Source organism: Bos mutus, chromosome 11, assembly GCF_027580195.1.
Source record: "Bos mutus isolate GX-2022 chromosome 11, NWIPB_WYAK_1.1, whole genome shotgun sequence".
Classification (NCBI taxonomy): Eukaryota; Metazoa; Chordata; class Mammalia; order Artiodactyla; family Bovidae; genus Bos; species Bos mutus.
In genome coordinates this window covers 77,089,055-77,114,636 of record NC_091627.1, presented here as the reverse complement: position 1 = coordinate 77,114,636, position 25,582 = coordinate 77,089,055, and the positions used below count along the sequence as shown (strand labels likewise).

The 25,582-nt window shown below is 45.8% G+C and overlaps 2 long non-coding RNA genes across 2 annotated transcripts; both read left to right on the top strand.

Annotated features, from left to right (window-relative positions):
* The first annotated feature begins 490 nt into the window (after nt 1-490).
* LOC138989994 (uncharacterized) lies at nt 491-3,180 on the top strand. Its single transcript, XR_011466186.1, has 4 exons — nt 491-701; nt 1,067-1,123; nt 1,334-1,380; nt 2,236-3,180. It is a non-coding gene; the product is annotated as an uncharacterized lncRNA (long non-coding RNA).
* A 17,653-nt stretch (nt 3,181-20,833) lies between these two features.
* Nucleotides 20,834-25,229, top strand: LOC138989993 (uncharacterized). Its single transcript, XR_011466185.1, has 3 exons — nt 20,834-20,941; nt 21,304-21,519; nt 24,319-25,229. It is a non-coding gene; the product is annotated as an uncharacterized lncRNA (long non-coding RNA).
* The last annotated feature ends 353 nt before the right edge of the window (nt 25,230-25,582 follow it).

Here is a 25,582-nt window from a genome sequence, read left to right as displayed (position 1 = left end):
AGTGTGTCACACTGGTGCGTATGGGAGGTGGAGCGGGGAGGGCTTTCGTGGGAGTGTCCCATGCCTTCAGCTCCACTTTGCGTTGAACCCAAAACTGCTGCAAACAAGAGTCTATTAATTTTTTCTGGTGGGGGACTGCTCTGTGTGGTACAAGGGATCCCAGTTCCCTGACCAAGGATTGAACCCATGCCCCGTGCAGTGGAAGCGCAGTCTTAACCACTGGACAACCAGGAAAGTCCCTGTTAATTTTTTTAATCTATAAATAGCTAACAGAGAATGATAAACACCAGGGTTAGGTGTGGGGAATATGAGGATGAAGGGCCACTTAGCTAAGGCAAGGCCACCTCCTTAGAGCCAAGATCAGAGGCGTTTCATGCAAAGGGAATGGCAAGTATGCAAGTCCTGAGTAAAGTGCCCAACAGACTGGAACCCCTGCCTCTGTGTGCCTGCGCTCCTTTTCCCTGCAGGCACCCAGTGCAGGAAGGTGAGTTACAGGAAGAAGGCTGTGTGGTGAGCAAGGAGCCACGGCAAAGGAGGAAGTGGCTCCAGGTAGTGACCCGGCAGAGGACAGCAATGGCCTCTCGCCAGCCCGGGCCTCACCCTGCCCAGGGCCAAGATGTCCGTAGATGAAGGCTGCTCCCCACAGGCAGTTCTGGGGGCTCTGTCCCCTCGCCCTCGCCTTCCACACACCCTTTCTTCAGGTTGGTTAATGCAAGTTAGTCCGCTACTATTAAATCTTGCCTGGGCAAATTATCCAAATAATTTGACCTCTCTGTGTCTATTTTTTTGTCTACAAAATAAGGAGAGTAAGAGCTAGCTTGCGGGGCTCTGGGGTGGAAAGGAGGAGTCCATGAGGTAAAGAAGCTTTGGAAAGCCCCTTGTGCTAGAAGTAGTCATTCAATAGTGGATTAGTTTAATTGCTGTTATCCACATTATTTTGACTATTCTGGCCCAGTCTATGAGCCTAGTCAGCAATTTAAGAAATGACAGTAGATAAAGTATAGACTTTGTTCAAATTTCACAAAATTTTATGCAAGTGCATTATTTGTTTTCATACCTTATTCAGGACTCCATATTGTATTTCACTGCATTGAGCAGCTTCAGCTGCATGCAACAAATTCTGGTAAATTCTCTTTTCATTTTTATTCTGTTACAAATATTTTCTAATTTTCCTTGTTATGTCTTCTTAGATACACTCATTATCTAAAAGTGGACATTTAATTTCCAAGTACATGAAATTTTGTTTAAAGTATCTTTAATATTAATTTCTCATTTTGATACTAATTTCTCATTTAAATGCTTTCTTTGCCAACACCCTTTGTGTTTTTTTCAGTCTAACTTTATTGAGCCTTTCGATGACCAAGTTGAAGATCTCTATTGGTAAGTGTCACACTGCATTTTAAAATATGTGGGTTATTTTCAAATATCTTTAGATATTGATTTCTAACATAATTCCACAGTGATAAGAGAACAGATTCTGTATGATTTCAATGTTTTTAGATGATGAAATTTTTGAACCTTGTTTTATGTCCCTGAGTATGTTCTGGTGTCTCCTAGTTTACAGTATATGGGAACTTGAATAGAATTTGTATCCTACTGTTGTGTGAAAATTATATAAATCTTAATTATATTGAATCGGTTCACAGTGCTTTTCAAATCTACTATATCCTTCTACATCTCCGTATATTTATTCTATTAATTTTTGAGAGTTTGATATTGAAGATCCAACTAAAAATTAATTTATCTACTTAAAAAATAATTGTAGTGTATAGTGAAACTATATGTAATCTTGTTCTATATTTTCCAAGACTCCTGTAAATGTGTTAGAAGCATTTTTAAATTACTTCCATAATTTAAAAAAATAAACATTTGTTGATGTTTGACAGAAAACAACAAAATTCTGTAAAGCAATTATCCTTCAATTAAAAAATAAATACATTTTAAAAAATAAAAATTAAAAATAGCAGTAGAGCATAGGAATGACCCATAGGCATGGCTCTGGGCACATGAATGATCTGCACAACCCCAGGCAAGTTATTAATATTTATACTCTCTGCCTCAGTTTGCCCACCTGCATAATGGAGCTACTGATAGACCCTACTTAACGGAGTTGCTGTGAAGATGGAATGAGTTAATCCACATAAAGCTGTTAGAACAGTGCCTGGTAACTGGTGGGGGTCCAGATGCCCACTGCTGTCATATGCCATATTTTTTACTTCCATTTTTGACTTCTAGGAAACAGTTTCCCTGGAAAGAAATGTGAGCAAACCTGTTGGGGAGGTCATACGGAGAGAAAGAGACCCTGGAGGATAAGAAGGCACATAGGAAAGAACCAAGGCGCCCCAGTGGACAGCCAGCACCCAGACATGTGAATGAGGCCGTCTTGATTCTTAAGATGCCATGGCTGACAGCAGATAAAGCAAAGATGAGTGTCCCAGCCAAGCCATGCCCAAATTCCTGCCTGCCTAAAATCCTGAACAATCAAATGATCATTCTTCTATGCCATTGGGTTTGGGGTGGTTTGCAATATGCATATATTTATATATAATATATATGTATTTATATACATATATAAATACCTAAAAATAGCTCAGTGGTAAAAAATCCACCTGCCAAGCAGGAGACACCTGCCAAGTAAAAGATGAGGGTTTTGATCCCTGCGTCAGGAAGATCCCCTGGAGAAGGAAATGGCACCCCACTCCAGTATTCTTGCCTGGGAAAATCCCATGGACAGAGGAGCCTGGCGGGCTACAGTCCGTTGGGTCACAAAGAATTGGACATGACTGAGCAACTAAGCATAATAACTAAATCCATAAAACAAACCCACGACTGCATCCATCATGTGTTGATTTTCTAGTTTCATTCTCACAGGCCAATCTTATGTCTCCTTTATATCTCATCTATACAATTAATAAGGGAGCTCATATTTTCTGGTAATAAATCAAAGAGTGAAATAATCCAGCAAAGTTAAGAAGGTGTGGTCTCTGCTCTTGGGAAACTTGAAGCTAAAATGGCCTTAAAGGGAAAATAAAGGTACCATGGAATACAGAATAAAAAGACAAATCCCTCACCTTTGCATAATGTTTTGGACTTTCTCAGAGTCATCAGAAATCACATGATTTTCCTTCAAAGCACCTAACAGCAAACAGTTAACGCTGGCTGACCACTTCCCATTTGCCCAGCACTCACCCGAGCATTTACATATTATCATAAAGGACCAAGTTGTACTTTCCAAAAATGGCTGTCATGGGACTTCCCTGGCAGTCCAGTGGTTAATAGTCTGCTTACATTGCATGGGGTACAGGTTCAATCCCTGGCCAGGGAATTAAGATTCCACATGCCACATGGTATGACCAAATAAAACAAAAAATAACCAAAACAAATGGCTGCAAGAATACATCCCATCCTACATGCTCTTCTTGTGACACGATGTCACCATTCTTATTCCACAGCAAGAGAAGCCACCGCAATGAGAAACCCATGCACTGCAACAAAGTATAGCCCCCGTTCACCACAACTAAGAGTAGCCCTCACTTCCCACAACTAGAGAAAGCCTGCAGGCAGCATTGAAGATCCAGCACAGCCAAAAATAAATAATAAATAAAATAAATTAAAAAAAAGAGAGAGAGAACTGAGCTCCTCTTACCCACAGCTGTACCCATAGGATCTAGCAGATGATAACCTGCTCAATAAGAATTTATTCAATGAATGAACATGTCAGCCCTCTTGAATCTCACAAACTACTGGAAGAGGTCAGTAAGGCAGATAAGAAAGACTGAGCCTAGCGATGTCAAGTGATTGGCCTAAAGCTACACTTCCAGCACCTATAAGAGTAAGATTAGATCTCTAGTCCGCTGACTCCTCCAATTGGTGCCCTTTCCCTGTGCCATGCTGATGTTAAGTAGATCCCATGTACATAGCTCTTTGTAACTGTCCTGAACTGGGGAGGCACCCTGGAATGAGGGCATCCAGATGAATCCAAGCCTGGCATCCTTCCTGAAACAAGTAGTCTTTACATGAGATGTTGGAGCCAGCATGGACTATGGCCTGCCTCTGAGACCTGAAGAGGGAATTCCAGGAGGAGAAGAAGCTTTCTGAGTGACTCCTTGTCTAAGTGAACTGGACATATGTGTAGTTGACAGTGGCCTTGCTAGTTAAAGAAAACAAGCAAGAGAAGCCTGGGATGAGCAAAGGTAAGGAATCAAGGGCTCTAGCGGGGCAGAGGGGCTCCTCTGTTGAGCTTGACATCTGCAGAAATGCTGAGTTTTCCACCTTCTAGCCCAAAGTAACTGGCTATCCAAAGGGGATCCTGGCCACAGGAAGAGATCTCTGTTCCCAGAGCACCAAGATCCAGATGAGGAAGATGAGGTGATTCCATCTGTCCTGAAAAGAGAGATGACAGACAAAGGGAGGGGAGAAGTGCTCTGCATTCTCCCCATTATTCTCTTTCTTCTAGCCTTCCTGAATTTGACAGTCTCCATTTTCTTACCAATGGAGGGTAAAATGACCACTAAGATTTCTTTTGAATCTTGGCAACAGAGCTAAGACTTTTATTAGCATGCAGTAAAAATGGTATTTGCCTCAGTAACAAATAAATTAAATCCTGGTTGACTTGGAGTTTAATACCTTGGCCTTTCGAAGTTCACTCACTGAGTGATTTACTTCCTTAGCTCCTTTAACCCAATATACTCAGCAGCTGACCTTCCAGTGGATACAATTTATCTTACCTCAACAATACAGATCACAGACCATCCTGAACATGGGTCTCAGAAATGATTCATAAAGATTAAATGTGCTTTAGTCATGCATACCATGGAGCAGTGAAAGGCAGCGTGGGTGGTAAGAGTGCTGGGTGGTCTCAGGAGTCTGGGAGGCCATCCTGATCATGACTGTGCACTAAACTTCTTGAAGCCTCAATTTTCCCATATGTCAAAATGGGAATCATATCATGTTAGCACAGAAGACTACTCCCTAAAAGTGAAATTCCATACTAAAGTATTCAACTTGACTCCTTCAGTACAGTTCACGGTTCATGTATTGCTGAAGCCTGGCTTGGAGAATTTTGAGCATTACTTTACTAGCGTGTGAGATGAGTGCAATTGTGCAGTAGTTTGAGCATTCTTTGGCATTGCCTTTCTTTGGGATTGGAATGAAAACTGACCTTTTCCAGTCCTGTGGCCACTGCTGAGTTTTCCAAATTTGCTGGCATATTGAGTGTAGCACTTTCACAGCATCATCTTTCAGGATGTGAAATAGCTCAACTGGAATTCCATCACCTCCACTAGCTTTGTTCGTAGTGATGCTTTCTAAGGCTCACTTGACTTCACATTCCAGGATGTCTGGCTCTAGGTCAGTGATCACACCATCGTGATTATCTGGGTCATGAAGATCTTTTTTGTACAGTTCTTCTGTGTATTCTTGCCACCTCTTCTTAATATCTTCTGCTTCTGTTAGGTCCATACCATTTCTGTCCTTTATTGAGTCCATCTTTACATGAAATGTTCCCTTGGTATCTCTAATTTTCTTGAAGAGATCTCTAGTCTTTCCCATTCTGTTGTTTTCCTCTATTTCTTTGCATTGATCGCTGAGGAAGGCTTTCTTATCTCTTCTTGTTATTCTTTGGAACTCTGCATTCAGATGCTTATATCTTTCCTTTTCTCCTTTGTTTTTCACTTCTCTTCTTTTCATGGATCACAATAAACTGTGGAAAATTCTGAAAGAGATGGGAATACCAGACCACCTGACCTGGCTCTTGAGAAACCTGTATGCAGGTCAGGAAGCAACAGTTAGAACTGGACATGGAACAACAGACTGGTTCCAAATAGGAAAAGGAGTATGTCAAGGCTGTATATTGTCACCCTGCTTATTTAACTTATATGCAGAGTACATCATGAGAAATGCTGGGCTGGAAGAAGCACAGGCTGGAATCAAGATTGCTGGGAGAAATATCAATAACCTCAGATATGCAGATGACACCACCCTTATGGCAGAAAGTGAAGAAGAACTCAAAAGCCTCTTGATGAAAGTGAAAGAGGAGAGTGAAACTGTTGGCTTAAAGCTCAACATTCAGAAAATGAAGATCATGGCATCTGGTCCCATCACTTCATAGCAAATAGATGGGGAAACAGTGAAAACAGTGGCTGACTTGATTTTTCTGGGCTCCGAAATCACTGCAGATTGTGATTGCAGCCATGAAATTAAAAGACGCTTACTTCTTGGAAGGAAAGTTATGATCAACCCAGACAGCATATTAAAAAGCAGAGATATTACTTTGCCAACAAAGGTCCATCTAGTCAATGCTATGTTTTTTCCAGTGGTCATGTAGGAATGTGAGAGTTGGACTATAAAGAAAGCTGAGCACAGAAGAATTGATGCTTTTGAACTATGGTGTTGGAGAAGGCTCTTGAGAGTCCCTTGGACTGTAAGGAGATCCAACCAGTCCATCCTAAAGGAGATCAGTCCTAGGTGTTCACTGGAACGACTGATTTTGAAGCTGCAACTCCAATACTTTGGCCACCTGGTGTGAAGAGCTGACTCATTTGAAAAGCCCCTGATGCTGGGAAAGATTGAGGGCAGGAGAAGGGGGTGACATAGGATGAGATGGTTGGATGGCATCACCAACTCAGTGGACGTGAGTTTGAGTAAATTCTGGGAGTTGGTGATGGACAGAGAGACCTGGTGTGCTGTAGTTCATGGGGTTGCAAAGAGTCGGACATGACTGAGTGACTGAACTGAACTGAACTACCTGAATTGCAGGAGAACCAAGTTCAATCCCTGAGTGGGAAGATCACTGGAGAAGGGAATGGCTACCCACCCCAGTATTCTTGCCTGGGAAAATCCTATGGACTGAGGAGCCTGGCAGGTTACAGTCTATGGGTCGCAGAATTGGACATGACTGAGCGACTATTGCACACATAGCTTTACATATACTAATGTTTATGTAATAATAAGCTATGTATTATAGATTTTGCTATACATTAAATCCATATGACTTTTGTCTGTCTACCCACGTTTTGCCTAACCTTCAGTTCCCACATTGTCTCGCCTTCTCCATGCAGCCTTCTTTACTGATCACAGCGTTTACTGCCTCTGCAGTGCACCCTGCCACTCTCGCCAGCCTTTACTGGCGGCTGTTCTTTGTCTTATCTCCCGTAGTAGATAGAGAGTCTTGAAAATAGGGATTCCATTGAACATTCCACTGAGGATCTCAATCTGTTCATGGAAAATAGTAAGTTCTTAAGGAATTCCAGTGGAGCTATTTCAAATCCTGAAAGATGATGCTGTGAAAGTGCTGCACTCAATATGCCAGCAAATTTGGAAAACTCAGCAGTGGCCACAGGACTGGAAAAAGTCCGTTTTCATTTCAATCCCAAAGAAAGGCAATGCCAAAGAATGCTCAAACTACCGCACAATTGCACTCATCTCACACGCTAGTAAAGTAATGCTCAAAATTCTCCAAGCCAGGCTTCAGCAATACGTGAACCGTGAACTTCCTGATGTTCAAGCTGGTTTTGGAAAAGGCAGAGGAACCAAAGATCAAATTGCCAACATGCGCTGGATCATGGAAAAAGCAAGAGAGTTCCAGAAAAACATGTAATTCTGCTTTATTGAGTATGCCAAAGCCTTTGACTATGTGGATCACAATAAACTGTGGAAAATTCTGAAAGAGATGGGAATACCAGACCACCTGACCTGCCTCTTGAGAAATCTGTATGCAGGTCAGGAAGTAACAGAACTGGACATGGAACAACTGACTGGTTCCAAATAGGTAAAGGAGTATGTCAAGGCTGTATGTTGTCACCCTGCTTATTTAACTTATATGCAGAGTACATCATGAGAAACGCTGGACTGGAAGAAACACAAGCTGGAATCAAGATTGCTGGGAGAAATATCAATAACCTCAGATATGCAGATGACACCACCCTTATGGCAGAAAGTGAAGAGGAACTCAAAAGCCTCTTGATGAAAGTGAAAGTAAAGAGTGAAAAAGTTGGCTTAAAGCTCAACATTCAGAAAATGAAGATCATGGCATCCGGTCCCACCACTTCATGGGAAATAGATGGGGAAACAGTGGAAACAGTGTCAGACTTTATTTTTGGGGGCTCCAAAATCACTGCAGATGGTGACTGCAGCCATGAAATTAAAAGATGCTTACTCCTTGGAAGGAAAGTTATGAGCAACCTAGATAGCATATTCAAAAGCAGAGACATTACTTTGCCAGCAAAGGTCCGTCTAGTCAAGGCTATGGTTTCTCCTGTGGTCATGTATGGATGTGAGAGTTGGACTGTGAAGAAGGCTGAGCACCGAAGAATTGATGCTTTTGAACTGTGGCATTGGAGAAGACTCTTGAGAGTCCCTTGGACTGCAAGGAGATCCAACCAGTCCATTCTGAAGGAGATCAGCCCTGGGATTTCTTTGGAAGGAATGATGCTAAAGCTGAAAGTCCAGTACTTTGGCCACCTCATGCGAAGAGTTGACTCATTGGAAAAGACTCTGATGCTGGGAGGGATTGGGGGCAAGAGGAGAGGGGGACGACAGAGGATGAGATGGCTGGATGGCATCACTGACTCAATGGACGTGAGTCTGGGTGAACAGGGAGGCCTGGTGTGCTGCATTTCATGGGGTCGCAGAGAGTCGGACACGACTGAGTGACTGAACTGAACTGAACTGAACTGACACAGTCAAAGGCTTTGGCATAGTCAATAAAGCAGAAATAGATGTTTTTCTGTAACTCTCTTGCTTTTTCCATGATCCAGCAGATGTTGGCAATTTGATCTCTGGTTCCTCTGCCTTTTCTAAAACCAGCTTGAACATTTGAAAGTTCACGGTTCACGTATTGCTGAAGCCTGGCTTGGAGAATTTTGAGCATTACTTTACCAGCGTGTAATTATGAGTGCAATTGTGCGGTAGTTTGAGCATTCTTTGGCATTGCCTTTCTTTGGGATTCTTTACCATCTGAGCCATCAGGGAAGCCATTTAAAGCTATAGTATATTCAAAATATGAAGCTGCTTCACAGGTAGATTGTTTTTTGTTTAAGAATATTTGCTGCCACTCCTACACTGCCCTTCCCTGATGCTCTTCCCTATAGGAAGAGTATCCTTCCTACTCCACCAATGTTAGAGCTGAATATGACTTTATTTCCCAGTGAAAAGTGATGTACATCATATCCAAAAGCTGTGAAACCCACTGAGTTCCTCACTGTTCTTTTCCTCTCCCAGAAGGTAAACATGCCCCATAGAGGTCCTGCCTCCATAGCCCAAGTCCAAGAATGAAGAGGACATGGAGCAGAGTTGAATAATGAACAAGTAAGATGAGTGAGAAATAACCCTGTATGACTGAGATTGCCTGTTATGCAGCATGATTTAGTCTAAGCTGACCAATGCAAGCTTCATATAGAAGAAACTGACATCATCAGTGTAAAATAAAACATGCATTCCTCCTGCATGTCTTTTGCACTCTCAATACTCCACTACAACACCGTTACACTTCTGACACCAGATATGTCCGTTTTTCACACATCAAACAATTCTGGAGGAGGGGAGAAGGATAAATTATGAGTTTAGGATTAACATATACACACTACTGTATATAAAATAGAACCAATAAGGACCTACTGCATAGCATAGGAAAGTATACTCCTATAAGGAACAAGAATCTAAAAAAGAATAATTCATAAAAAATACTGAATTACTGTGTCATATACCTGAAACTAACACAACTTTATAAATTAACTATGCTTCAATATATATATATACACACATACACATATAAGATTAAAAAAAAATTCTGTGACACCAGAAGGATGTCCTAAAACTATTTTCCTGGACAAAGCATCAGATCCCAAAGGTTAAGGGCTCAGTCCAACAAGATTGTCCCCCATCCCCTCTTCAGACACCAGCTGCAAGTCCAGGCTGTCACTGTGATTCTGAATGACCAGCTATGTAGGTCATGGATTCCCACAACCCCATCCTCAGGCTTGATTCATTTGATAGAGATGCTCACAGAACTCAGGGAAACATTTTACTTACTAGATCATTGGTTTATCATAAAAGGATGTAACTCAGGAACAGACAGATGGAAAAGATACACAGGGCAAGATACGGAGAAGGGGTACAGAGCCTCTGTGCCATTCTCTTGAATCTTCACGTGTTCATCAACCTGAAAGGTTTCTGGATCCTGCATTTTGGGGTCTCATAGAGTCTTCATTATACAGGTACAATTGATTAAGTAAGTGATTATTGACTTTAATCTTCCCTAGAGGTGGAGGGGGCGCTGAAAGCCTTCTAATCATGACTGGTTCCCCTGGCAATTAGTCCCCATCCTTAGGTCACCTACCAGTTTTCTGAAAGTCACCACACTAGCATAAACTCAAAAGTGGTTGAAAGAGGCTTGTTATGAATAACAAAAGACACCTTTATCACGCTAATAACTTAGGAAATTTCAAAGATTTTAGGAGTTCTTAGCCCAAAAAAGGAAGAATACAAAATCTATATTTTTTATTATAAATCACAACATCACAGTTACTTATTGAACACCTATGCACTGTATGAAGTGCCTCAAGAGGGGCTGAAAAAGATAATGATGATTTCTTTTAATCATTGAAAGTATTCATAACTACCCTCAGTATTGAACTCCACAGTTCGCAAAACACTGGCATACCTTATCTCTGCCAGAGCCAGGAGGTGGGTATTTTCCCCATTTTACAAAGGAGGACACTGAACTTCAAAGTGGCCAAGGCTCACCTCAGTTCACACAGCCAAGCTGGATCTTTGGACTCCCTTGAAAAGCATCTGCAACCTGCCCCTCACCACCCCGCCCCCGCAACCCTGGCCTGAGAGAGCTTAGAGGAAAGGTTGGAGTTGAGACCTGCCTCACAGATGCTCCAGCACCACCAGAGCTGGGGCTAAAAGCTAACCTAGCTAGCTTTCTGGTCTGTCTACAGGGGCTCTAGAGCTCAGCCAATAGCCCTGGGCTTCAGGCTTCCTTGGCAGATCTCCTTCTTTTCCAGTCCACTTTGCACACTAATTCTGAATGATTTACTCACCTTGGTGAAGGGGTCAAACCAGGTTTGACCCCCACCCCGGGGCGTGAGGAGATCTCCTCAACTGGCACCCTCACTTCAGTCTGACTCATTTTCTAGGGTGAGCTCTACGGTTGGGATGAGAGGAGTGAGGGACTTAATATCAGAGGAAGGCAGAGAATGAAGGAAAGGAGAGGAAGGGGAACAGAGAATACAGGAAAAAATAAACAAGGTGACTTCCCGGCATGTAGCCTGGAGCTTCCCACTGCTCTGAGGAAATGGAGGTCCTCTGCTCTCTTCCATTTCCACGCTAAACCTTTACCTCTCCAGGGTCCTGCACACTGACTAAGCCTCCCCAGTTAGGAAACACAGGACAGAAGTTACAGAACTGAACCTGGTAAGTGAGCCTAGAGTTCAAGGGGGCTTAATAGGGAAATGTTAAGTGCATCAGCCACTGCTCTATCTCTCGCCTCCTGCATCCGCAGCCTGGGGGCTGGGCTTCCCTGTGGGTTGGTTGACCAGAGCAGATGACTGGGAGCTATTAGGGTCTTGCTGTTCCTCTCCTATTAATAGCTTCTAGGACCACCGATTCATTGATGAGTGCTGGGCTCAGAACACTGTCCCCACTCAAATTTGACTCTCACTGGATTCCAGCCACCTTCAGGCACAGCCTTTCATACATAATGAAGTGAGTTGAGCTCACATATACCCTCTTTTTGAGCATTTATTATGTACCCCACACTGTTCTGAGTTCTTTACATGAAATTAACTCAATTAATGATCAACTTTGTTATTATCTCCATATTACAGGTAAGAGAACTGAAAAATGCAGGTACTATCTGTAGCGAAATGATCAAAGGAGGTGTCCTTAAGACTCGTGAAGGAGAGTTGGAGATTGGAAGGACAACACAAGTGTTTGGTGATCTGGTCAATAAAGATCCAGCTGGCTGGATGTCAGGAGCCCACCTGCTTTTCTCAATGAGAAATAAATTCACATGAGGAATGAGATATCTAGAAAGAGCATTGAATTAGGGGTTGGGGGACCTGGGACCCAAACCACGAACCTGTCCCTGATCAATAGAGTAACCTTGAACAAGTCATGTTACCTCTCCGAGCCCAGGTTCCCTACCAGTGAAGTGAGAGATCCGGGGCAAGGGCAGCTCACCTCTTTTGATCATTTCACTGTAGATAGTCATGGCCCCAGAATCGGTCAGTTTCCTCATCTGCAGTAGGGTGGAACTTATGACCTAAGGTTCAGTGACACCTCTAGTTGCTGGCTCTGAGCTCTGCAGAGCAGCTGGCAGTGGCGTTCCTGGGAAATGAGCTGGAGGTTGCTACAGTTTGGCAATTTCCCTGAACAGCTGGTGTGGAAAGCAGGGAGGGCAGGACAACCTCTGAGACTCTAGCCAACTGCAGTATATATTAAGGGCAGCCCAGATGGCCGCTAGCCAACAACCCGTGCCGGGTAATTTGCAAGCTGCACTTTCTCCTTTTGAAGGTCTCTTTCTCCAGGATACGGGGAGGAGGTCTGTCCCTTCCCACTTCTGCACCTGCCACCTGAGCAAGGCCTCAACCTGAGCCTCTATCATCCTCTAGATCCTATGAGTCTCCACCTTCCTCAGGGCCAATCTGAGGCCCTTGCTGTGGGCTCTGGGACCACCAGGCCTTCTTGAACAGACTTTAAGGAGGGGATCTAAAGGAAAATCACATTCTCTTGCCCCACCTTTGTGACAAATGTAGTCACAGGCTCTTCTCTTATTTTTCTTAAGGTTGTAAAATTAAGAAAACTGCTGAAGGCTTGAGGTTGACAAAAGAGAGTTAAAATTACAGAAGAAAAACAATGAAGTTGAAGATTGTCTATAGACTCTCCTGGAGTCCACTGACCCATGACCTGGGGTGCCCTGCATGTCCCCACCTGCCACCACCACCTCTTGCCACCACCACCTCTTGCCACCACCACCCCTGGCCCCGACTGCCTTAGGCCACCATCAACCTGCAGGGTTAACTCAGTTCTCACAGGCAGGAGGGCCCTTGGCCAGATCCCCTCTGCCTGGAGTTCAGGCCCCCACTCTGTTTTCCCTCAAAGAAGAGGAAAGCCTTTCCTCTACCACGTGACCCCTGGAATAAATTCTGCCCTGAGTGGTGGTTCTGCCTGCCCACTGGGAAGACAGCTTTCTGCATTAGTATGCACAGCCATTGCTCTCCTCTTGTCTCAACCTGTCCACTCTAGAAAAGCACCAAGCTTTCCTCCGCATGATCAAAAAGTTCAGTGTTTTTTCCAAAATAAAAAGCAGTCTTTTCCCTCATGTGGATTTCCCTTTGTCCTCTTGCTAAACAGAAAATACCTAAGGCTTTTAAATTACGGTGTTCCCTGCTTCAAGCCTTCTAGATTGCAGGGTCTGATACTAGAGTACCCCTTCACGTAAGTCATAACCAGACATGAGCAACCATATTTGGACCAGTCATGGTTGAAGGTGAAAGGTGCCTGGTAGTCTTCAGAAGAAGGTCCTTCTGAGAGTCAAGGTTCTAAACTAAGCACAGAATTAGAATGGTTTTGTCAGCCAGCAGGACCAAATTACCCCTGTGTTTATTATTTTTTAAAGGCATTGACCTAGGAATAAACAGCACTTGACATTGAAAATTGCCACATTAAATATCCAGCTCCTCTGCCCGATTACAGCAGCCTACAGAGCTCTTCCAAATTGTCACCTAGGATGAATATGACAGCAAACAATGCTTTAAAAGTAAGTAATCCGCTCTATAATTATTTTAGCTGCTGCAACTGCCAACCAGCAGGATCACTTATGAAAAAGGATGCAGTCATCCCTTATTAAAAATGCATGAATACACAGTCTCTTGATTGTGGAAATAATCAGCAGACTATCTAATGTAACAAGACTGAGCCACAGAAGGAATTAATTAGGGTGAAATTGATTAAGGAGAAGAGGCTACAAATCTATCTGTGATGATTCAGGCTCCGATTAAACTCAAGCATTAATTCTCACATTCTTTCAAATTAAGAGCCTCATCTAAATGCTCCACATTAATATTCCAACATACCCCACCCTCCCTTAACCAAGGAGAAACAAACATATCAAAGGAAAACTAAAGATCCTGTTCTTGTTGCCCATCAAGCCTCTGTCATCAAGATGTCAGGAGCTCGGAGTTTTTATTATTTTAAATAAAAGATGGCTGGGGGAAAGGATAGTGAAATCCCCAAATTCATTGTGGTTTTGAGCACTTAGGACTTTCATGGGAGATTTTCTTAAACGCCAAAGGAAGCATACAACAGGACTAATTATATGACAGCTGCCTGAATTCTCTTTGTCCTTCAGTAACCTGCTTTGGTACAGATAAGGGGACCTTGAAGGGGGTCATATATTCCATCCCCATCCTGGAGACGGAGCTGTATCAAACCAGAGACCCATCCGTAATTATCTGCCATCTCCCAAGAGGCCTCAGGGCACCTGGGCTCCACAGCTCCCTTGGTAACACGATCTGGCAGCTAATACATTCCCAGCTCCGCTCGCCCTCCCCCACTTCCCCCTGCAGCCTTTTGAAGGATGTGAGGAAAGCTTCCCGCACCATTGATTTTTCTCTTTTCACTTTTCCTCCATTACCAGCGCTTCCTGGCTCTCTCCATCCAAACCTCCAAACCGCGCTTCGGTTTCACAGGGTCACTGACCTTGCCGTCCTCCAACAACTGCTATCTTTGCAGCTCTGCTTCCATCGGCCGCCAGGCCTTGGGTGCCTTGGCCGCGAGACTGAGTACATCCTTTGTCAGAGCCAGGACCTGAGGCTGAGGAGCATCCCAAACGGCATACAGCCGTCCCTCTGCTGGGGTTCCATCTGCTCAGCACTGTCAGCAGGGGAATGGCTGGCTGAGGTGCTCCCAGAACAGGGGCTGGGGGGTTGCCAGCCTTATTAACGAAATGTGGGGAAACAGAAGTAAAGAAGCAATTTCAATCCCTTTCTTTGGCTTGAATATGCTCTGGTTTTCCTCTTGCACAACTCTGGGAGATAGTCATGGTGACCATTTTACTCAGGAGACAGAGCTGCTCTCAGAGGCCTTCAAGTAGGTCTCCCCCAGGCCTCCTGCATTGGGAGTCCAACCAGGTCTCCCCAGGGAGTGTACCAAGCTTGGCCCAGGGGAGAGGGCGGTCCACACAAAGGGAACAGTGTAAGGGGGTCTGGGAACAGCGTGAATGTGGCAGGTTCCCCCTTTCTGGGCCAACAAGGCAAGTCCCATTCACATTTACCAGAAAGTATCCAAGGTCACCCCTGCCCACACAGCCCTCCTCGCTGGTCTCAACTGCTTCTAGCGGAGCTGGCCAGATGTCTGCGGAGGAATCCCCTGTAGGTCACCTAGGAGCTAGGGGACTGCTATTACTGTGAGCCCTGGGGAGAAGTCTAGATACTCAGGGGCGCTAGATACTCAAGCCATACTGTTCTGCAGCCTGGCTCCACTGCCTACACTTCCAGGCCAGGATCCACCAAGGATGACTCTGAACAACAAAGGAGGGATACGGCAAGGTGGCCAGGCCTTGCCTCCTCTCAGAAAGCTCTGTCACTTAACGTCTATGTAAATTTGTGGATGCAAATTGTTACAAGGGGGCAGAGACCCCCAAAGCAACCCAGCTCCAAATGCAAATAGTTATGGGAGAGGGGAGGGATGGTCACCCTAACAATACTTATCCACAGAGCCTGGAATCCCAGACTCAGCAGAAGTGTCCCATGCCCTGCGCAACAGCTACTGCAGCCAGAGCCCGTCGTCTCCCTCCTCTCTCTCCCCTACAGCCGCTCTTTTATACCATTTTTCTCCCAAATTTCCCTCACTTTGATTATTAGCAACCCAGTTCTGAGGAGCTACCTGGGATTTTAACCTTGTCCCATGAACTGAGGAGGACGCAAGACATAAAGATGACATCCCTGCCCTCGAGAATTTCACAGGTTGGCAGAGCGATGACATTAACCAAAGCAAGTAAAAACCACAGCAGAGAGTGTTGCAGAAAGTATTAGATTCAGTATTAATGTGAAATTAGACCAATTTCACATTGAATGAATCAGAGACAGGGAGCAAGCAACCCTCGGGCCATGCATGGGCTGAGGTGATCAGGAAGGCTCCCGGGAATAGGCAGACCTTGACTCTGAATCGGCATCACCTGGATTGAGGGGAGAGTAGAAGGATTCCAGGGAACCGAGGGTACACCAAGGCCCAGACTAGAGGGCAGGTTAGGGAGCCCTTCAGCCTGGCTGGAGGGGAGGCTAATACTTGGGAGTACGGGCCGCCAAACTTTTTTAGGTCTTGAACGCTAGCTTTAGAGGTTTTGGTTTCAGTCTAGGCTGTTGGATCTCCAACTTCAGTGCACTACAGTAATACCTGGGGTACTGGTTAAAATGAGGGTTCCCAGGCCCTGGTCCTATAGGTATGGGACTTGTTTTTGTTTTTCGGGGGTTTTTTGCCACACTGGAATGCATGATCTTAGTTCCCTGACCAGGGATCAAACCCGTACCTGCTTCAGTAGAAGCACAGATTCTTAACCACTGGACCACCAGGGAAGTCCCAGGTGGGGGGCATTTTAAACAAATGTCCTAGATGACTCTCATAGTGGCTCCCAGGAGAGGTGGCTGAAGGTCCTCTTCCGGCTGTTTTGTCCCTCCTGTGGGTAAGGCTGGGCTTTGTTAGCACCATGGAAACATGGGGCTATGGAGGATTCCCGGGTTCTGTGAGGGTGTTGAGCTTTGTCTCCTAGGAACCTGAAGGCTGGGGCAGGAAACTATTTGACTACATAGTGGCCAAAGGAAAAGCAGCCCCGCTGAACAACAAAATAGCAGAGTTACCCCTGTAGAAGAGTGGAGACGCTGCCTTAGACCCTGCGGCCATGTGGACCCCTTCCTAAGCTGCGCCATTGGTTAAAATGTGGAGCCAACAAAGAAATAAGCTTGGTGGAGATATTCTTTATATGATAAAGGTGTTCGGCTCTAGGTTTCTTTAAATAGCTATTTCCACTTGGCACTGTAATAGGCTTTAGGCCCCAGATGTGCCCTTTAATTCATAGGTTTTATGGCAAGTTACTAGCCCTCACTATTAAACCTATTTGCTCAACTTCTCAATTTTTACTGGGAAATTTTCAAACCTGGGGAAAAGATGAAAGGATAGTGCAGGAAAACCTATAAATCTTTCATCCAGATTTACCAAACTGAATATATATATGCGGGCATCCCTGGTGGCTCAGATGGTAAAGAATCTTGCCTGCAGTGCAAGAGATATACATATATTGTGTTTATATATATATATATATATATATATGCACATATATATACACTTTCTTCTTGCAAAAACATTTAAAAATCACAAATATTCCTGACACCTTATCCCAAGCACTAAGAACCAGGACATTCTTAACAATATTTCCTCAAATAAGCACAATATCATCACACCTAAGAAATTTAACATTGATACAGTAATATTAGCTTATGCTACTGCTGCTAAGTCGCTTCAGTCGTGTCCGACTCTGTGCGACCCCAGAGACGACAGCCCACCAGGCTCCCCCGTCCCTGGGATTCTCCAGGCAAGAACACTGGAGTGGGTTGCCATTTCCTTATATTATTTCCTTATTCCTTCTATATTATTTCCTTATATTATTTCCTTCTATATTAGCTTATAGAACATATTTAAATTTCTTCAATTAACCCAATATATTCTGTATGCCTTTAAAAAAAATCCAGGATTCAATCGAGATTTACACAGTATACTTAATTATCGTCTCTTTAGTTTCCTTTCACCTAGAGCAGTCTCCCTGTCTTTGTTTGTTGTTATTGTTGTTTCATGACATTGGCATCATTGAAGAATCCAAGCAAACTGTCTTTAAAATGCCCCACAATCTGGGTTTTTCTAATTTGGTCCAGGCTAAATGTTTTGGGGCAAGGATATACTACAGAGGTGTGGCACACCTTCCCGTGCGTGTCAAGGTGTCAGGAGGCACGCACACCATGTCTGTTTGTCCCATTAGTGATGAGAAGTTGGGTCACTTAAAGGTGTGCGCTGGACAACTTGACAGCCTGGTTTCATCTGAGCAAACACTGTGCGGATCTTATGGATCAGCTGAGCCAGATTATAAAATGCTTGGGAGCAAGAACCGAGTCTTCTCCTATGGAAAATAATGCTTTACATTTTACAAGATTCTTTGATATAGATTATCCTATTTCCTCTTCAGACACCATTGATGGAGAGATTTTTACTCCCACTTACAGAGATGCAAAATTTCACAGTGCTCAGGAACCCTGATGTAGCATCCCAGACCTGCCCTTTAATTAATGGCTTTTATGGAAAGTTACTTAACCTCTCTCTTAATTCTCTGTTTGCTCAACTCTAAGATGGGGATAGTAATAATATCTTCCTCCCAGAGTTGTTGTGAGGACAATGACGGTACTAAAAATAAAATGTTTGATGCAGGGCTTAGCACATAAAGAATGCTCAAAAAAAAAAAAAGAAAGTGTTGTGTGGATAGAGCTAAACATCAATGTGCATGTCCACAGTGATGCTCAGGAAGGTCAAAGTCTGCCCTGTGGTCACTCAGCTGAGCAAAAGGCAGAGTCTAGACTCAAGTCCAGCCCCCAACTCCAAATCCACAATGTATACCCATTCTCCACACTCCATCCTTGGGCAATGGGCTCACTGGCATTGCCATGTAGAAACTATAGGGTCAAAATCATATGAATAGTGATTCACACCTAATTTCACACCTAATTCACACCTAATTTCAAGATGCGTACAGCCAGGCCAGACTGTTCTGATTGGACAGAGTTGGCCAAGGGACCCCACACTGGGTCCCTTTCTTCTGTCATGTTCAGCCTTCAGCGCATTGCTGTCACTTGGCAATCTCACAACATGCCCAAACTCACCATGTTGAACAGCAGCCGCTGTGTGCTCAGAGGCAGCACATTGTGGCTGGAGATCACTGTGGCTACAAGTTTGACCCCAAGGGTCCCCCTGCCCTGCTTGTGTAGAGTACTTGTCTAGAGTAGGGGCAAGGCTGGAGAACTGTCCTTGATTAAAGTGGGGAAGCTTTAGGGTTCCAAGTCCAGCAGAGGTCCCTGAAAACCCCTGTTGTTTTCATTGAAATTCCCATTCCTACTTTCTTGTAAGCACTCCAGTCCCAATGCCAAACTCCAGGGGGGAAAGCCACAGCAGCAGTAAACCATTGTTTTGAGCCAAAATTCATATCTCATATGAACTAGGATGGGTCCAGTTAAGAAGTAACTCCACTTGGCTAGAGTGGTGAAATATAGGTTTGGGGTCCAAGGAAGGGAAAGATCACTTCTAATGAACATTTCGTGGAGATGGTGGGCCTCAGGGAAGGCTGAGTTGGAGTTGGATAGTCAAGGAAGCAGAAGGGCAGTCCTGATTTGGGGAATGAGGGGAATGCTGGGAATGCAGAGCATTAGCAAGGCACAGAGGTAGATGACAAAGGCGCTGGTCTGGAGATTGAGGGCGGGTGTGTGCAGAGGAGTGGAGACAGGCATTGAGCAGGTGGGAGCCCCTCCCTTCCAGATACAGAGCAGCAGACCATGGCTGTGGAGCCACTGAATATTTCATTGATGGAAAATTGGATGTGGCTGTGGTGCTTGGGATGCAGATTCTGATTTCATGACCAGATGACCGATAGGCCCCAGGAGGGAGGCACTACCCTCCTTCTCCCCTCCTAGCTTCCCCCAGCCCAGGAGGGCACAGATACTGACTTTCCTTCCCAACACCCTCCAGACCAATGCTTGTTTCCAACAGGCATTATTCAGCACCTACTGTGTGCCAAGCACCATGTTAAGCACAAAGGAGACACAGATGCCTCTGCCCTAGGTGGCAGCTTGGGGACACAGACCCTGAAACAAGTCACTAAGTATGGGAAGAAAACAAAGCACTGTGGAGCCCTGGGGTGGTCAGCCGGGCCTGAGGCTTCACAGAGTTCCAGCCCCCTGTGCTGGTAGGTGCCCTAGACAGAGAGGAAGAGAAAGGATGCTAACCAGCATTTAGGGAGGACTTCATTTTGGCAAAGCACTGAGGTAGGAGCTTGTTCTATACCGCAACCTTCAATCGTCAGTCATCATAAAAAGAGATAGTATATTGGATGCGCCAAACACTTCATTCCAGTTTTCCCATACCATCTTACGGAGAAACCCAAACAAACTTTTTGGCCAACCCAATAATTCCTAGTTGCATAGACAAAAGGCATTTCAGGTGCAAACGTGCAGAAGAACACATGGAAGCACTTGGGACTGTGGGGACCATTTAGCAATTTGGAGGCTGACACATTGGAGTCTTAAAGGAGATTGGCAAGAAATGAACCTAGAAGGACAGACTGTGTGTCAGGATAACGAATAGGAACTTTATCCACTTGGCCGCGGAAAGCCTCAAGAGGGTAATGAAAAGGGTGGTGCCCAATGTCCCGCCAACTCCATCTACACTGATGGCCTCCCTGGTCCTGGCCTCCTCTCCAAATCCTAACCACCTTCCCTCATATTAACAGATACTGACTGTACCCTTCCTTGGGGGACCAGGCACTGTGCTGGGTACTGGGCATGTGGCGATGAACAAGACAAGGGCCTAATGGATGAGTGGGTGGTTGAGGGAGACAGGCAAAACCTAGTAAACAAACACAAAAATAAAAGATCACGGTAGGTGATGTGACAAAAACAGAACACATAAATGAGAGAGCTGGGGGCGGGGAGGCGAGGCTGCTTCGGGGAGTTGCTTCCTCTTCTGGTTGATATAGGGAACAGGAGCGTTAGGACAGGGAACTGGGTGGGTGGGGAACCAATTTTCCCCATTTCAACTTCTTTTCTGAATTAAGTTAAGTGCTTGGAGAATCATACTTCCAGCATTCCTGGGACACTGATGCTGCCTCTCCTAACTTTATAAACCAGTGAGTAGGCACGGGCTGAAGCAGCTGGAGGGAGCGGTCCCTGAAGCCCAGAGCTGGGAAGGAGAAAATACAGAGACCATGCAGGACAGATGGAAGATGTTTGAAGGACATTTCCAGGGAGGGGTTCCTTTCCGGTCACCCACGAGCTGCTGCAGAATTTCATCTTGGTGGCAACAGAGTTCTTCTTCCTCTGAGCCAGTCCCTCTGCTTCAGGGCCCAATGTTGGCCATTCCCCACGGGCAGGGAGAAAACAGACATAAGCCCAGGCCCATGGTCCTCAGAGAAACTGAATCAGGCTGAGTCATCTCTTCCCCAGCTCACAAAATCCTGAGCCCTTTCAATGTCTCTAATCTCCCCAACAGGTAACCAGACTGATATCGGTTCATCCTGAGAGTGAAGGAGGAGCAAGTGGGATGCTGGCAAGAGGAGCTTCTCATGCCACAGTTTCTGGAACATGGGGCTGAAAACACCAGGAGGGCTGCGATGTGGACCTAGAAAGCCCAAGGAGTGGCCCACGGAAATGAGTGTCAGAAGTGGAGCCGACCTGCTGGGACGGGACTACATGCCTGAAAGGGATGGTGAGCAGGTCTGACCGGTGGGGCTGGATCCTGAGCAAGGCCATCCTGGAAGGAGATTGGGAAACCCGGCAGATACTAGGCTAGAGTTGGAGCAAGAGCCTAGCTCATGACTGCTTCAACCCGGAGGGAGGCGGGAACCAGGGAGGGAGGGCTAAGGATGGGCCCTGGACAGGCTGTGGCCCTGAGGCTGTATCAGGATCTGGGCTAAAGTCAACATACTCTCCTCAATACAGAGAAGGAGGCAGTCCCAGTTGGTTATCAGTGTCTTCCATCCCTCAGAAGAATCCCGCTGGGTCTGATCTTAGCAGCAGTTTTACCCTCCTGCTCCCCTCAGGGAGTCGTGGAAACCACTGGGGCCCTGGAGAATAATTTGGTAGCCCCCTCACAGACGGTGAAGCGTCTGTCTGCAATGCAGGAGACCTGGGTTCAATCCCTGGGTTGGGAAGATCCCCTGGAGAAGGAAATGGCAGCCCACTCCCGTACTCTTGCCTGGAAAATCCCATGGACAGCGGAGCCTGGTAGGCTACTGTCCATGGGATCGCAAAGAGTCAGACACGACTGAGCGACTTCACTTCACTTCACTTCACATGCTAGAGGACCTCCCACCTTTCCGCTCTCCTTGGGGGATTTTCGAAAGCCCAACCTTCTGAGAGCTGACAAGAAAGAAAGCAGGGTGTTTTCTTGATTTCACAGAGCAGAGCATTCCGCCTACCAAAACTCAAGATAAGGCAGAATTTGAGGCGGTGTGTGTGAAAGAGTGCAAATTCATCCTCACAATTTTCCTGAGATTTCATCTCAAGTATCCTTTAGACGAACAATAAGGAATTCGGTGCTCTTCCCCACCCACTTCTCTTCTTCTCCACACGCGCCTGCACGCACACACACACACACACACACTCACCCTCCCCCGCACCCATTTCAGAATCTTCTCTTTTTTTCTGCTGCAGTTTCTGCTTCCTCCTCCTCCTCCTCCTCCCCGCCTACCTCCTTTCTCGGCAGGAACACACCAGGACCAGGGGCCTCCCAGCCACAGGAACTGGTTTCTCAGAAGGAGCAGTTAATGCAGACCTGACCACAAAGTCAGTGCTGCCCTGAACCCATGTCTCGGTCTCGCCATGTCTACTGTAACCCAAGGAATGATGCAATTGTGTCTTGCAGCCTTTACCCAAACAGGGCCGGTGTTGCCCCAGGGAGCTGGCTCTGCTGCTGTTTTAGGAGCTGACCTTGCTTCTTGTGGCAGGGGGCTGCTTGGGCCCTTCCCAGGGTTCAGCTACTCCCATGGGCTTGGGAAGGGCACTTATAAAATGGGGATTCATAAGCTGACTGCAGAGCATTCCCAAACTGAAGACACACGTGTGACTATATTCATTTTTCCTGGGAATGAAGATCTATTTGTTCTGTCAGATTCTCAAAGGAATCAGACACCCTCTGAATGGTTTTATTAGTTTGCGGCACTAGGTACAACAAGAAATCAAAGTCTGCCTTCTCTCATTTTGCTCCCCGATGCATGTGAGTTTTAAGCAATTCCTTGTCTAAGCCTGGGCCGGTAGAAGTCGGGTTGGGTATCCTGAATATGCAGTTCTTTGGATAGTCACCAAGAGATGATCTGAGCAGGAGATGTGATGTCACCTTCAGGGAGGAGAGTCTCAAGCTGTCTGGAGGGAGGGGAGGAGAAATGAGGATCAGTGGCCTTGAATCCCCCTCCCTCCCTCCCCCAACCTTCCACCCCGCCAAGGAGAGGCCGGAGCACCTTTCTGGGATGCAGTCCAGGCTCTGCCTTGAACTTGCAGCTCCTAAAGAGCTGCTGTGCAGATTCCAAGTTGCCAAATCCCAGAGGCTCTATTGGACAACCCAACCTCTATCAGCCCAGATGGTATGTGGGCGTCCTGGGCCCTACCCCACTGCAGAGTCAGACCTAAGGAGCTCAACACCAAGCCCCAGATTCCCTGACCTCCCACGGGAGAGGGAAAAGAGAATGGGGGCCACCACCCATCCACCTACCAGCCTCTGAGTCCCTTTAGCCCTTGGCATGGTAATTAACGGCTGGGAAATTCTGCATCAGCCTCAGCAAGCTAATGTGGCAGGAGCTCCCTCCTGACAGCAGAGCTAATAAGAAATTTGCTAATGCAATTGATCACTTTTAAAAAGCCTTATGTCGGTGAGGAAGAACGCTTCTCTGCAGCAGCTCAGTCTAATTGTCAGAGCCAAGCAACGAGCCGCTCTCAAGTGGGTGAGGATGATGTCTTCACTGAATCAGTGGTGCAATGCAGCAGGCGGGGGCTGGGAGGAGGGGTGTGGTGCTGAGCCTGAGGCCCCCGGCTCTTCCGGCTCCTAGGAAGCCAGTCTCTGCAGGCCTGTTCTAAGGGCCTATTAAGGGCCCTGAGCTGCAGCCCCTGTTGGAAGCTGCATTCAGAGCCTCTCCGTTTATGTCACAGGATGAAAATAAGAAACAATTCTGTCTGCAGTGATGGCTGATCTCGGCCTCAGTCAGCGAGTGTCAGCACAGCAGACCCCACTGAGGCTTCTGCTGGAGGGAGGGCTGACATCTCCAGCAAATTTGCTTTTTCTCTCCCAGACCCCTGCAGTGACTCCGTCCACCAGTCCTGAGGCAGGTACAGGGCAAGAAGATTAGAAATTCACCCCAGGCCCACCTAAGCCCACTCCCCGTTGAGATAAAAGACAACTTGTTTTGAATGCCCAGCATTTGGCAAAAACAAAGAATGGTTTCTGGAAGAGGGAGAAACTGCTGCTATTGAGATTTGGGTTCCAGTACTCACTCCGAACCATTTTCCCCCAAAGCAAATCCACAGAGAAGCAAGAGAAGCAAGTAACCTCTGTGAGAATGGAGCCCAGCTACCCGGAACGCTGTTGAAGGGACTAAGGATGTCTGTGTGTCTCGACCCCCACTACTTTCTGGAATAGTTCTCACTCTCGGTTATCCACGGGAATTGGGGGTGGGGGAGAGGGCTGAGGGAGGATCAGCCCCCAACACACAGAGAAATGTCACATCCATCTCAGTCAACTCAGCTTCCCTCTGAACCACATGTTAATCGTGACTATTCCCCCATCCTTTATGTTAATGCTTTGAATTTTGGGTGGAGACACTCAAAGACAACGAAGCAGGAGGACCCGGGTCATAGCTAATGCGTGTACCACACTCAGTAACCCACAGGAGTCTGACACAGCAGGCTGCCTTCCTACTCAAGACCTTCCTTGACCTGACGAGTCTGTGGCCTGATGACTCTCCTAGCCTCTGGGGTGAAGGCGAGGCCAGGCACCAGGAACTGGTGCAGATTTCCTTAAGAGTCTCCCCTGCAGGATGGGAGGTTTTGCAAGAAGGTCCCCAGTGAGTTGAAGCCACCTGTTTCTCTGGGAGCAACCCGAGGGCAGTGGGCAATGCCTCTGGCTTCCCAGAATGCCCTGTGCAGCACCTGGGCAGAGCAGCCTGGGGTCTGAACAGCACAACCTCCAAGTCTTGGTCCAGGGGCTCAACAGCCAAGGCTACAGGGGCAAAGAAGACCATCCTCTGGACCTGCTGGAGATGAAGAGGGTCCCATAGGCATCTTTATGTGCTCTTGAAAATGTACTTTAATATCTAAAGTCCTATCCTCTAACTAAAATTTAAAAACTGTTTTCCTTGTTCTCCCAAGTTTATTTTTCCCAAATCAATTTTAATATTAGTTTTACCAAATTTAAAACACTGATTGCAATGAGACGGAATTGGATTTGTTTAGGGAAAATTTTTTCACTTTTACAAAACTGAGTCTTTCTATTCAAATTACAGTATGTTTTGCCATTTAAATAAAGCCTTGCTATCCAAGGACTTTTTAAAAAGCTGCACTGTCTCTGAATTACCTCCCTTGAAAGCTCACTGACAAAGATCCTATAGACCCTTTCTCACCCAGGGGGTGATGTGTTATTTCGTCCTTGGTGCTGAGGTGAATTACACTCTAAAGGGTGCGTCCTAGCTGCCTTAACTTAAACCAAAAGGCCCTGGGACAAATGGCCATCTTAACATGTCTTGGCCCTGTGACCTCCGACGTGGATTCGCTCATTTTGGATC